General features: G+C 47.6%; 2 pseudogenes; both read right to left on the reverse strand.

Annotated features, from left to right (window-relative positions):
- Positions 1 to 1,158: 1,158 nt before the first annotated feature.
- Positions 1,159 to 7,752, reverse strand: LOC130843033 (olfactory receptor 10A7-like; annotated as a pseudogene).
- A 3,221-nt stretch (positions 7,753 to 10,973) lies between these two features.
- On the reverse strand, positions 10,974 to 11,199 carry LOC130843034 (protein kish-A-like; annotated as a pseudogene).
- Between the last annotated feature and the right edge of the window lie 3,508 nt (positions 11,200 to 14,707).

The following is a 14,707-nucleotide window of genomic DNA, read 5'->3' on the forward strand; positions in this document are numbered from 1 at the left end:
AGGTATGTTTGGACCCAAAGCTCAACCAAGTTGTTAGGACCACATCTTTCTTCTCACTGCCATTGGTTCTGATTTTCTTTGCACTGACTCCATTATCAAGAAGGAACTCCCATATTGAGGCTAGATAGTTGCTGGCATCTATAAGCTTACATCTTTTTAAAATTTATTTATTTCATTCTTTAAAAAATATTTTATTGGCGTATAGTTGATTTACAATGTTGTGTTAGCTCACAGCAAAGTGAATCAGCTATATATACATACACACACACACACATATATATACACACACACACACACACATATACCCACCCTTCTTTATCGTCTTTTCCCATATAGGCCATTACAGAGTTCTGAGTAGAGTTCCCTGTGCTGTATAGCAGGTCCTTATTAGTTATACAAGCTCACATCTTCATGGGTCCAAGTCTCTGGACAAAGAGAACTTTGAAGAAAAATCTCAGTGTCTGGCCCTCCAGAGGAAATTCTAATGTTCCAAATTCCTTACTCTTCTGTATATTGATGTCATGTGTCATATAACTTCACTGTTCCTCCCACAGTGTGTACTTCCTTGCTCTATGACTTTGGATTTGGCCATGGGACTTGCATTGATGTGACATGACTGAAGCTTTAAAAATCCATTGCACAACTGGGACCTTCTCACTCAGCTAATGTAATGAGAAAACTTGTGCTGGAGCTAGTCCTCTGGTCCCAGGATAAGGGTGGGAAACGTGAACCAGAGTGTCTCTAGCTAAGCCAGGTCCACATCAGTCAGCACTTATTGGTACAAGCAAGCATAGCCAGAAGAACTATCCAGATGACCCCAGACTAGATTAGCTAACCCCCAGATGCTTGAAGATTCCTGAGAATAAACAACATGTTTGTTACACAGCATTCACGTGCCAGTCGCCAACTGATACACTCTAGTTGACCCAAATTAGTTCCTTTTGTCCACCACTACCAAATAATTGTGACCAGGGACTGAGCACTTGGTCATGTGCTTTTTTTCTTGGACAGAAAGGTAGAATAAGCATCATCGTTACTGAAAGAGGAAAAATTATGAATCTCCAGAAAAATATCAGAGTGCACCATATATTTGTTTATAGATCCTCAGCAAAGACTGACATCAACAATGCCTGACTCTGAAAAGTGGTCCTGAAGAGGTCATTCAGGGGGTCCAGACCCCTGGTAACCACAGCATACCCGCCCCAGGGCAGCCTTCACCTCCTTGTTCCGAAGGCTGTAGATGAGGGGGTTGAGCACGGGGGTCACCAGGGTGTAGGACAGGGACACCACCTGCTCGCTCTCCGGGGAGGAGCTGGCCTTGGGGCGCAGGTGGATGACCCCCGTTGTGCGGTAGAACAGAACCACCACCATGAGGTGGGAGGCACACGTGCACAGGGCTTTGTGGCGCCCCGTGGCCGATGGCATCCACAGCACGGCGGCCAGGACCCCAACGTAGGACGTGGTTATCAGACAGAAGGGAACCATGAGGACCAGCACTGTGGCCACCAACATGTTGTCTTCAAAGACCCTGGTGTCGGCACACACGAGGCCCCGCAGAGGGCCGACGTCACAGAAGTAGTGGCGCACAACCCGAGGCCCGCAGAAGGGGAAGCGGAACAGCCCCCCGGTGAAGACCAGCGACACGGGGACTCCGGCCAGCCAGCACGTGGCGGCCAGCGGCTGGCAGCGCCGCGGGCTCACGACGGCGCCGTAGCGCAGGGGCCTGCAGATGGCCACGGGGCGGTCCCAGGCCACGGCGGTCAGCGGGGAGCACTCGGACGTGACACACGACAGCACCAGGAGCAGCCGCAGGGCGCAGCCCGCGGGGGACACGCCGCGCCCGGGCCGCAGCAGGCTCAGCAGCAGCCGGCGCGCCGCGTCCAGCGAGAAGCAGAGCTCCACGGGGGCCGCCGGCGCAGGAGGAAGCACACGGGCGCGCGCAGGCCGCGGTCCAGGCCCAGCAGCGCCCGCAGGAACAGGGCCGGGAAGAGCGCGGCCAGCAGCGGCCGCAGCGCGCGCGCGTGCGCGGAGCCCAGCAGGACCAGCTCGCGGGCCCAGCTCTGGGTGGCCCGGGGCGGGGCGCGCGGGCGCCCGAGGGAGCCCAGGTCGCAGGCATGGACCCCGGGGTGCGCGGGGACCGCGCGCAGGAGCGCGAAGGCGCCTGGAGGCGGGGGAGAGGTCAGGGGAAGCCCTGAGGCGGAGAGGGGCGCCTGCCGGGCCTCTGCCCCCCACGCCCCGCCCAGGGCACGCTGCACAGGGCAGCGGAGGGATCTCATGAAAAAGCAAATGTGATTGTGCCACACGCAGGGCCCTCCTTGCAGGCCAGGGCACGTGGGATGAGACCCAGCGGCCTTACGGAGGCCCACGTGGCCCTGGCTGGCCTGGCCCCGCCCACCTGTCAGACTTTGCTCCGCTGAGCTCGGGCCTCAGTGCCTGGTCCTGCCTCAGGGCCTTTGCACTGCCGTTCCCTCCCAGTGAGGTGCTCTTCCCCTGGGTGTTTGTACCGCTGTTTCCCTCTTACAGGGTCCTGGCCCTTGGCTACCTCTCCATCCTCATCTTCTGATCTTGCTCACTAAGTCCGTCTTTAAAGACCTCACGATCCAGGACCCTTGCCTTTTCCACTCACCTCAGGGCCTTTGCACTTGCACAATTCTGCCCCTCCTTGGCCCCCAGCTGTTGGTACTGCTGGACCTTTCTCATCCTCCAGGTCTCCACTGAAATATCCCCTTTTCAGAATCCCCTGACCTGATGACTAGAAACCACGGAAGCAGCCACCCCCTCCACCAGCTACACAGCCTGGAGTTAAGTTGAATTTAGTTTTAGTTCAACGAAGTCTGTTTCCTCCGATAGAGTGTGACCCCCATGGGAGTAGACGCCTTCCCCTCTGATGCCATAGCGTCTCTCTCAGGAGATTTTGTGAAGAATGAGTGAAACAACACACGGAAGTTCTCAGCACTGCGGCTGGCGCACAGGAAGTGCTCGGTAAGGATGGGTGAGCATGGAGACAGGCATCAGTGTTTGTGAGATGAATCCAACCCCCCCTCCCCCACCGTGTCATTTCTAAGCTCCTGTTTCATAGAGGATGCTGTCATGGTAGTCAAGCCCCCTTGCGGTACGGCCCCCACATTCAATTCATCTATTCCAGCCAGAGGGTATCCACTGCACCAGGCACTGTGGGAGCAGTGAGCTGGAGTTGGAGATGGAACGGAAAATCAGACCTATTCCCGACCTCAGAATGCTCCAGGGGAACAACAAGATGCCTTCCTCAGGAGGGGAGGAAGAAGGTTTTTGTATACTGGCGTCCCAACACCTGCTCTCATGTCCAGCGTGTATCAGGTGCCCCATCAACAGTCACTGCGCGCGTCAGCCTCTGTCTCCCCGCGACCTTAGCCCCAGCACCTGACACAATGCTTGGCCCAGAGCAGATGCTGAATAAGTACCTACTGAATGGCTGAATGCCCACCTTGTACACAGCTACGTTCCCCGTGGCTGAGATCAGTGTCTGGCACACACAGAAGCAGCTCAAATGTATTTGCTGAATAAATAAGGAGAAGATCTGTTCTCACTTCTCACCACGCCCCTCCACTTAAATGCATTCTTCTTGGAGTTTCCCTAAGTCCTCACTCACTGCTTTTCCTACTCCATGGTGGCTATTTCCACAGAGCCCTACAATCAAGCCAATCTCAGATCGCGTGGTGTCTGGCCAGACAGCACAACAGGAGCTGGAGTCAGAGGGAGTGTGGAAGCTCCGTGTCTGCCATCCACTAACCCTGTGGTGCCAGCAGGAAGACTACTTTCCTCCAGCCCCCCGCCTTCTCATCTGTAAGTGCGTTACATAGTTTAAAACAAATGAACGAAACAACAAACAAAAGACCCCCTATGTCTCAGGACTGTGGATGAAGAAAATAAGCCCAGAGAATATCTGTCCTAATCAAAGTCAAGGGGAAACGCACTCTTAACCTGAATACCTTTCCCAAAGTCACACAGTTGGTAAAAAGTAGACCAGAGATTCACATCTAGGCTTCCCATCTGCCAGATTCACGCCCTCACTTCTCGAGGTTGGGGATGCGATAAAAATAATAAAAAAAAAAACCACTCTGTACTCTGATTAGTGGTTCTACCTTGTACTGTCTCCATGACAACCACCCTGGCCTAGGCCATGATCATCCTTCACATAAAGGATGTCACGGGCTCATGGGTGGCCCCTCTGCCTCCACTCTCACCAGCTCCAAACATTCCCCCCCAGGGCCATGTGACTGAATTCACTGTGAAAACACCTGGGTGACTGTAGTTCTCCTGAGAGGCATGGAACATAGTTCCTGCATCCCAGGCTGGAGCTTGGTATCCATCACCTGGTGGACACACTTTGGATTCCTCTTCTGGTACCCGGACCAGCACGAGTCCCCATCACCTCTCCGGGCAACCCTATCTGCCTCCGCTCTTCTGGAGATTTCTCCCTCATCTATGCATTCAACTGGTATTTATTGAACACCTATTCTGGTCTCAACGCTGTGCTAAGTCACCGGGCTTCTCTACGGAGACTGCCAGGGCCAAGGGTGGAACCAGAGAGCAGTCAAGAGGCTACTGCAGTAGTCCTGGCGAGGGATGGGATGGCGGGGGCTGTAGTGGTAGAGATGTGGACACTCTCACGATAAAAGCTGGAGGCTGAGTCAATAACATTCCTGATGCACTGGAGACGAGGGACGTGACGGATGAAGGATGGGGGAGGAGCTAAGGGTGACTCCTAGATGTCTGACCAGAGCCACGGGATAATGCCCGTTACTGGGACGGAAAGACTCGGACGTGGTCAGGTTTGGGGTGGGGGGTAAGGAGAACGAGGGTTCATCCTGGGATATGAGTATGAGAGTTCTGTGAGCCTCCCCAGGTGAGCTGGAGGGGAGGCAGGAGGGTCTGCAGGACTGAGAGCTTCAGGATAGGGGTAAACACGCGGGCATCGTCGGCCTACAGAGCCTTCTCCATTGTGGGTTGGCTGAGCTTCCCCAGAGAGACGCTGTTGATTTAACTTTTCCGGAGTTCCGTTTCCTCCTCTGTAATAGGGGGAGGGTGTAAGAACTTGCCTTAATTGGGTGCTTGCTGCAACTGTCTGCAGTGCTATTTTTTATCGACCTCGTTTCTGATATGAGGAAACTAAGGGTCAGAGAAGTTAAGCAACTTTGCCCAAGTGAATGAAGAAGCATGGATCTGAATCTATACTGCCCAGCTTCAGGATAAGCTCTAACCTATGTGGTCTCTACACACAGTAGATAATGAGTAGATTATGAAGTCATACATTAGTTCCTTCCCATACGCTGTGTGATTTGCCCCAAAACCCACCCAGCACACGCCCTCCTCCGGCCTCCCTCAGTCCTGGTGGACGCAGTTGTCCACGGACCACTCGAATCTGCACTTACCAGTGGGACTGACCTCCTCCACTTCCTCTGAATCACTGGCATCATGAGCAAAGCTCACACAGCGCTGGGTTCAAGTCCAGGCCCACCCTTTCCTGATACGGGCAAGGACTTTGACCCTCTGAACTTGCCTAGTCATGAAACTGGGGGAGGTTTTTGGTTTTTTTTTTTTTTTTTTTTAAGACACAATGCACGGGGTCATGAGACTCCAATGAGTTTGCAGGTCAGAATCCAAAAAACACCCAGCAGCCAGTGGAAATCTCAGCTTGGAAGAACATACCACTGGGAGGCCAAGAGGATGGGGGCAGTTTGCAGGTAAGTGAGATGTGAGCTTTCCCGTGAAATGTCAACACTTTTCGAGGAAAATGTGTTCACCTACTATTGATATACTACTCAGTTTCGTCTCTGGTAAAATGAGGACGATATGGTACCTTCCTCATGATGGTGATTAAGAGTTAACCCAGGTGGGTGGGAATGTAAACGGGTGAAACCACTATGGAGAACAGTTTGGAGGTTCCCTAAAAAACTAAAAACAGAACTACCACGTGACCCAGCAATCCCGCTGCTGGGCATATACCCAGAGAACACCATAATTCAGAAAGACACATGCACCCCAACATTCACTGCAGCACTATTTACAATAGCCAGGTCATGGAAGCAACCTAAATGTCCATCAACAGATGAATGGATAAAGGAGATGTGGTACATATATACAATGGAATATTACTCAGCTGTAAAAAGCAATGAAACTGGGACATTTGTAGAGACATGGATGGACCTAGAGACTGTCAAACAGAGTGAAGTGAGTCAGAAAGAGAAAAACAAATATTGTATATTAACGCTTATTTGTAAAGTGTTAACCCAGATGAATTACCAGAACAGGCTGGCACCCAGTAAGAGCTCAGTGATAGTCACTGTTAATACTATTAAAAATAAATAATTCCAGATGCTTCTCCCCAGCTGTGTGACATTGGGACAATTTTGTCCCCTCTCTGAGCCTCCACTTCCACATAAGTAAATTGGAGCTAAGAAGACCTAACCCCTCTTGTTGAGAGGGCAAAGTTTAGTATCTGGGGAAACCTGGGTACATCTCAGACATGGTCCCTGCCATTGCGCGTGTGTGCGCACACACACGCACACACACACACATATACACACACACACACACACACACACACACACAGTGAGTGTTTCTGGAAAGTCACATAAGATTCTGCTAACAGTGTTTGCTCCTGGAGAATTTCACTGGGAGTCAGAGGCAAGAGACATTTGTCATCATTTATCCTTGGAACAGTCTAAATTTTGTCCATGGGCATGTATCAAAGAAGGAATGAAAGACGCTCACAAACAAGCTTGCTATAAAAATATCTGATCCCCTTATAGAGGGATGGGAACTGGGGAGTTGTTGTTAAATGGGTACAGTTTCAGAAATGTGAACGTGCTTGATGCTACTGAACTGTACACCTAAGATGGTTAAGATGGTAAACTTTATGTTCTGTGTATATTACCACAATTTAATAAATAAAAAAATATAAACAAATGAATATAATAGGACAGAAACAGACTCACGGACATAAAGAGCAAACTAGTGGTTACCACTTGTGCACGATATCTCATCGTATGGTGCTGGCAAATAATATTTAACCAATTCTAATTTATGTAAGTTACATAAGAAAGCTTTAGTTTCTTTGTGACCCAAATGAGGTAAGTGAAAGTACTGACCTCATGGGCTTGTGGTGAGGATAAATGTAGCCAATGCATCAAAACTCTTAACGCAGGTCCTGACATATAGCAAGTAGGTCCTGACACATAGCAAGCGGGTCCTGACATATAGCAAGCGGGTCCTGACATACAGCAACCATTGAATAAGTGCTGTCTTATTACCACCATTACCAAATGATCTACAAGTTACATTCAGTTCCTTAGAATCCTAAAACATGCTATGGTGGACATCTTTGTGGACAAATGTTTGGGATTGTCTTATCTTTTTAAATGAGTTATGGTGAAAAAGAACTAAGAGAGTGAGAATGAGAAAGGGAGGAATGAAAAAAGGAAAAAGGGCAGGAGAAACAGGCAGGGAGGGAAGGAAGGAAGGGAGAGAGGGAGGGAAATTATTTTATGGTTATGGAATATAACTTTTGAAGATAAGCCAATGCTCTTCATTTTCAGACCAGAAAAAGTGAACCTCAGAGAGGGTCAGTCTGCCCACATGACCCGACAGTCCTCTCCCCACCTTCATGTTCCTACCATCCTTCTGTTCTGTAAGGTTATCTTCTGATGAAGCATGAGGCAGGAAATGGGAGCCCAGCGAGCTTCACCAACTCACAAAGCAAAACGGAGGCATCCTCACCTCCTACCCCCAGTTAGATTCTCAGAAGAACCACCCTCTTCTCCCTGAACAACCAAAAGATGCTCACTCTGGTGCCAAAGATGACGTACCAGCTCCTGGTGCGTCCACAGCTCAGCGGCTTGGCTGAAGGTAGGCTCCCCGTGATATCAACTTCTGGCCAGGGACCTTGAGGCTGTCATTCTCCCTGAAGATCTCAGAATCAGGGCTCATTATCTACCCTGTGTGCCCAGCTGCAGGGAGTGGTGAGACACCCTACTGTCCTATTCACCCCCCTTTACCCACGACACAGGGGGAGAGGAGTCACCTCTCCATGGTGGAAAAGCAATGGTGCTCGATGCTGACAAGGGTCGGGTCCTTTACTACTTTTCTGGTGGGAGGGCAAACTGATACAGCCCTCGGGGTGGGAAAGCTGGTAGAACAGGTTAAAGTTAAAACCTGTACACCTCCCCGCCAAAAAACCCTTGCTTTCCTTAATGCAAATCAAACCCTCAATGAGATACCATCTCACACCTGTTCTGATGTTTCTTATCAAAAAGACAAGAGATAACAAATGCTGGAGAGGATGTGGGAAAATATTGTTATTATTATTATTATTATTATTATGTTATTATTTTTCCAGGAAGAGGAGGGGTCAAGTACCAAGATCCTGAGGCAGGAGGGCTTTTGCAGATGAGGAAAAGGTCAGATATATGTTATAAAACCTTGGAGGTCACGACAAAGTATCTGAGTTTGGGAGGATTTTATTTCAGTTACAATGGGAAGCAAGTGCAGACTTTTAAGGTGGTGATGGATATAACCTGACAGGTTCATTCTGAGTTATTTTTGTGAAGCACATTATGACAATTTAAAAAAACTGCATGCATGAAACTGTCGCCGGGGTTGGCACACAGTGGGTGCCCGTACACTGTAGCGGACGTGTGACTGTCTAGCTCCCCCACAGGCTGGGAGCTCCTTGAGGACCAGGTCTGTGATCTCTCTCTGTGTTCTCAGCATCCAGCAGAGCCGGCACAGCATGGGGCGTGTGTGTGTGTGTGTTACAAGTCTTTGGTTGCAAGCAACAGAAACTGACTCTATAAGGAGCAAAGGACACCTAGGTCTCCGTATCTCTACTGGCAGAAGTCTTCAGGGGCCCCTAAAATCTGTATACTCCTTCCAAGAATGCCCCCTCTTCCCCTCCTCACCCCCAGCTCTCAACCTTGCCATTGCTTTCTGCCTGGAAACTACCAGGACTTAACTCCTTGGGTCCTTTGCCACTCAGTATATAAAATCAGGTCTCTTGGGTCATCCTTCAGTCTTTGGACTCTAAGCCCCTCACAGATCTGTGGGCAGAGATACAAAGCAGCCAGGCATTCCCTATGGCCCTTTCCAGCTTTTAGAGTCTGATATTGTTGAAGCTGCTGGATTCAACTATGCCTGAAGTCAACCACATCCTCCACTGCACGTATCACCACTGAGCATGCCATGTACTTCATGCAACTTGTTTACTGTCTTACTTCCCGACCAGAGTATAAGCTCCATGAGGATAGGGCTTTGGTCTATTTTATTCACTACTGTATCCTCAGTGCTTAGAACCATGCTTAGCACATAGTAGGCACTCAAAAAAGATTTGCTGCTGGAATTAGTAAACAGCTAACTTACTCAAAAATATTGAATTTATTGGAAGTCTATGAGGTGGCTGGTAGAATCTAAGGAAAAGCCAAATTATTGTATCTCAGAAAACACAGCATTGAGGCAATTCCAAGGACTCTTAAGACTAAATGACTCTCTTTTGGAATCTTCACAATAAATTGGATCCAAGCATTTTCCATCCTTGAAGCACAGGAAGGAACAATGGGTTGGCCACTTGCAGGGCAGGGTGCGATGGCTGGATATCTCACCAACACAGAGTACTTCCCTGTCTCCATAAGAATGCATTAAGCTGCAAGATGTCAGATGTCTTTTTTTTTCTTAAAAAACGTTTATTCTTTTTATCTTTATGGGGAATTAATAGCTGACAACAATATCTAATTAATACTACCTACAAGGGGCACTTTAAGCTAAGAGGTTCTCCTTAGCTTTGAAATTTTAACAGAAGTTTGAAATGTTAGCCATGAATGTGTAATAACTGCTCTACTACAAAATTTATGTCACATTTGCAATGTTACTCTTGCCTCAATGAAAATTACTGAAGGTATTCCTTTATCATCAAAGCTCAAAGACATTTATGCCATGGCATAGGGTACGCAGATTTGAAAACTGTTTATCATCAGGTAGTAAGTTACACAGGATTCCAGTTCAAGTTGATAGACAAAACATAAGCTAGATTTAAAGTGCTGTGTTAAAAAGCAAAAACACAGTTTGCATTTTGGGGTAACTTAAATGTAGAGACCTCACAGTAAAAAGAATGAAAGACACATATAAGACACATACCATTCTGTAACTGTTCTGTTTAGCTCTTTTTACTCTAAGCACGCAGTCTTATTCAGAGAACGACAGTTAGCTGGTCAAATTTATGCTTAAGACATTTATCCATACTAAACCGGAGGTTGCAGAGATGACACCACCAGTCAGTATTCTGAATTCTTTTATGTTAAATAGGAACATTCTCTCAATACTACTCTTAAGTCACATCTCATTTATCTTCTTCCTTAAGAACTGCACAGGCTTGTTTTAAATAGTTTAAACACCTGTAATAAACTAGTTTGCTAAGAGTAGAGGTCCTCTGGTTAATGCTCAAACTGCTGTGGCCAGAGGAAAAGCAAGCATTATTAAATATGGATTCAAGCCTTATCAACAGAAATTGAACCTCGTTTTTCAATAAAAAAGCTAGTCCAAAAAAAGGTCTCATTCTATAAAGATTTATCATTTCCAAATCACAGTGAAAGGAACTTAAGTAACTTACCAGTTTTGTTTTCTACCATGTGCCTTAACGATACGTCACTAAACACTGGTATCTGAGGCGACAGAATGACACACGCAGAATGCAGCAGGTAGTGACAGGACTGAGGTGGATTGCTACAGACATACGTGAACTCTGAGTATTACACGGTTACATCCTAATTATCTATATAGAACATTGGTCCAATAACACAAATAGGGCACAGCAGCTGAAAATTTATCTCATCTATTGTTCAGAGATAAATGAGTTAACCATTCTTTCCATTATATTCTGCAGATAAGTCCTGTTTTTTTCACATTTAAATGTGATGGCAACTGAATTCTGGCATTTTTCCAAGCTACTGCGTGAAGAGGATGGGGAAGGCCATGACAGCACAGCGCACTGCCCCACAAGGACGCTTCCGTTCACCACTGCTGGCACAGAAGATACCCCACAACCCAGTTTTATTTCTGTCCAGGGGGCTGGGTGCCGAGGATCAGATAGAAGCTCAGGTACATAAGCTGCAAGATTACAGTCAACAGACTCTGGAAATTGAAAATGGCAGACACAGTGAGGCCGGCGAAACCCCAGCCACATCACCCGTCCGGGCCCGGGATGGGAGAGGCACGCACTCCCGGCTTGCCTTTCTTGCTCCTTCCCGTGGCCTAGTTGGGCCTGTCAGGGCACCTCCTTCTCTCAGATGTCTTTCTTTTTTAAGCTCATTATTGGAATATAATTGCTTTACACTTTTGTACCAGCTTTTGAGGTACACCAAAGTGAATCAGCTGTATTTATACACATATTCAGATGTCTTTTAAAAGTGGCCTACGTCATAGAATGAGAAGACAAGCCACAGACTGAAAGGAAATACGTCAAAGGACGCCTCGGATATAGGACTTCCATCCAAAATATACAAAGAACTCTTCAAACTCAACCATAAGGAAAACAACAACGCAATTTAAAAATGGGCAAAAGAAACTATTTAATAGACACCTCACCAGAGAAGATATACAGGTGCCAGATAAGCACATGAAAACATGCTCCACACCATATGTCTCAGGGAAGTACATACTAAAACAACAAGATACTACTACACACCACTCAGAATCACAAAAATCCAGGACACTGACAACAGCAGGTGGGTGGATAAATACCCTACAATGGCCAGCACTCGAACCGCACCCGTGTGGGCCAGGCGCGTTTTCCATTTTACATGCCATACGGACCTCGCTTTAATTCTCACAACAATACTACGGGCTGTTTATCACCACCACCACCACCATCATCAGTCTATAGATGAGGGAAAACTGAGTCGTAGCGAGGATGGGTAACTGGCCCAATACCACACAGCCAGTAAAAGGAGGAGACAGGACTTGGACTCTTGCAGTCTTGTTCCAGAGAGCCCAGAACCATTACATTCCACTGCTTCCTGAAACAATAATGAGGTTACTGCCTCTTAGGGGTGCCAGGTACAATACAGGACACCCAACTTTAAATTTCAAACAAACAAACGTTCCTTGAAGTATAATTATATGAATATTTTCAAGCATAAGTCTGTCTCAAATATTGCATGGGCCATACTCACACTTTTTTAAGGTTTATTTCTCTGAAATGACAATTTAACTGGGCATCTTGCACTTTTATTTGCCAAACCTGGCAACCCTACGACCTCATATAACAAGATGAACATAGACGGGTAGTTCCAGGATTGGTTAATTCAATGCGTCAGTGACATCAGTGCTTCAGATTCGCTTCTCTGTCTCTAGGTTTTCCCCTCGTGGTCACAAAACGGCTGCTAGGGTCCCCCAGGATCCCATCCTCACAGGACAACATCCAAAAGCATCATCGAAGGAAAAAGGAACAGAGGAAGGGGGATAATGAGGAATGTAGCTTCTTTCCACCTCTTTTTAACGTATGTCTCATTGGCCAGACTGGATCACATACTTGCCCCTAAAGCAACACCGCTGGTTTTGGCTATAGTGCCAATTCTGATTCATGCCCCAGAGCTGAGCATCCCTGTTCCATGAGCACACTGCTTGCTGGCACTGCGCACAACCAGGGCTCTCTTGGCGAAGAAGCACCTGCCGCTGCTTCAGTTATAACTGCTGCCTAACAAACCACCCCAAACTGAGAGGCCTAAAACAACCCTGTTAATATCCTCCTGATTCTCTGGGTCAGGAGTTGTGACAGAGCACAACAGGATGGGTTTATCTCTGCTTTGTGATGTCTGGGGCCTCAGCTGAGAAGCCCCAAAGGCTAAAGGTGACACCACGGCATAAAGTTGGAATGATCTGGAAGTGTCTGTACCCCTGTTTGGGCTGTCAGCTGGTTGTCAGAAAAACTCCTACATGTGGCCTCTCTATGTGGTGTGTCTATGTGAACTCATTTGGGCTTTCTTACAGAAGGAGAGCTAGGAGAGAGAGAGGTGGGGGGAAGAAGAAGGAGAAAAAGAAGGAGGAGGAGGAGGGGGAGGAGAAGAAGGAGAAAAAGAAGGAGGAGGAGGAGGGGGAGGAGGAGAAGGAGAAAAAGGAGGAGGGTTGGGGGAGAGAGAGACCAAGAACAAAGCAGCTGTATCACCTTGTATGACCTTGGACGGTACATGGTGTCACTTCCTCTGTAGCCACAAGCCCTCTCAGATTCAAAGAAAGGAAACAAGCACAAAAAGCAACAGTCTACCACAGAGTGCTGAGCACACACCTGATGAAGGAGAAGAGGAGAAGAGAGGAAGGAAGATGCATAACTGTACGTGATTGCCTACCCTCTCTGCTTTCTTAAATCCTCCCTAGAAGCATCCAGCTTGCCCCAAATCCTAGAAGAAACCCTTCCCACCAGTTCTCTCTTACTGGGCCACCCCACGGTTTCCCTGCCACATGCTCTCCTGTGTTGCAGCAAGCTCAGTAAACCCAACTTTTTTTTTTTTTTTTGGACAACAGGTTGTTCCTGGTGATCCTTGGTTGGTGGATTTTAACAGTCCCTGTATCTGGGGGTGGCACAATCACGTGTGAAAGCCAGAAGATTGGGGGTCTTTGGTTCTGTTTTCTAAGCCTGAGCTCTAAAACGCTGCTTGAAACGGTCTGCCCCTGGCGAAGGTGAAACAGTTCGTAGAAATTCAGTTCCTTGTGGGCAGTTACACCGAGGACCTCAGGTTTTCTGCCGGCACTTTGTGGTAGACGGAACAATGGCCTCCCCAAATATGTCCATATCCCAACCCCCAGAACCTACGGATACGCACATTACGTGGCAAAAGGGACTTTGCAGATGTGGTTAAGGATCTTGAGATGGGGAGATTATCCTGGGTTATCCGGGTGGGCCCAATGTACTCACATGGGTTCTTGTATGGGAAAGCGGGAGGTAGGCGAGTCAGAATCAGAGAAGATATGATGACAGAAGCAGGGGTCTGAGTGATGCGACTTCTGCCTTTGAAGTTGGAGGAAGGAGCCACAAGTAAAGGAATGCTGGAGATCTCAAGAAGCTGGGACAGACAAGGAAGTGGATTCTCCCCTAATGCCTCCTCCAGAGAGTAGGAGGACATTTAGTTCAGCCTTGTGAAATGCTTTTCAGATTTCTGACCACCAGACTGTAAGATAATAAATTTGTTTTGTCTTATGCCACCAAGTTTGTGGTAATCTATTACAGAAGCAGAAGGAAACTTATGCAGCCTCTCTAGGAAGCAGGGGTTGGGGCAATACTGGAGATCCCAGGGCGGAATTCAAAAGGCAGAAGGAAAATCAAGGGCAACCTAAGAAAGAGAGTGTAAAGCATCAAATTTAAGTGCCAGACTAGGCTAAGAGTGGAAGAGGCTGCAACGAGAGTGGAATTGGTGAGAATTAGCACAGAAAACTCAGTTCAAACTGTTTCAGAAAAGAAGAGAGAGAAAGGGAGGGAGGCAGAGAAGGAAGGGGAAGAAAGAAAGAAAAAAGAAAGAAAGAAAGAAAGAAAGAAAGAAAGAAAGAAAGAAAGAAAGAAAGAAAGAAAGAAAGAGAAAGGAAGAAAGAAAGAGAAAGGAAGAAAGAAAGAAAGAAAGAAAGAGAGAGAGAGAGAGAGAAAGAAAGAAAGAAAGAAAGAAAGAAAGAAAGAAAGAAAGAAAGAAAG

This window comes from Hippopotamus amphibius, unplaced genomic scaffold (genome assembly GCF_030028045.1).
Source record: "Hippopotamus amphibius kiboko isolate mHipAmp2 unplaced genomic scaffold, mHipAmp2.hap2 H_1, whole genome shotgun sequence".
In the NCBI taxonomy this organism is placed as follows: Eukaryota; Metazoa; Chordata; class Mammalia; order Artiodactyla; family Hippopotamidae; genus Hippopotamus; species Hippopotamus amphibius.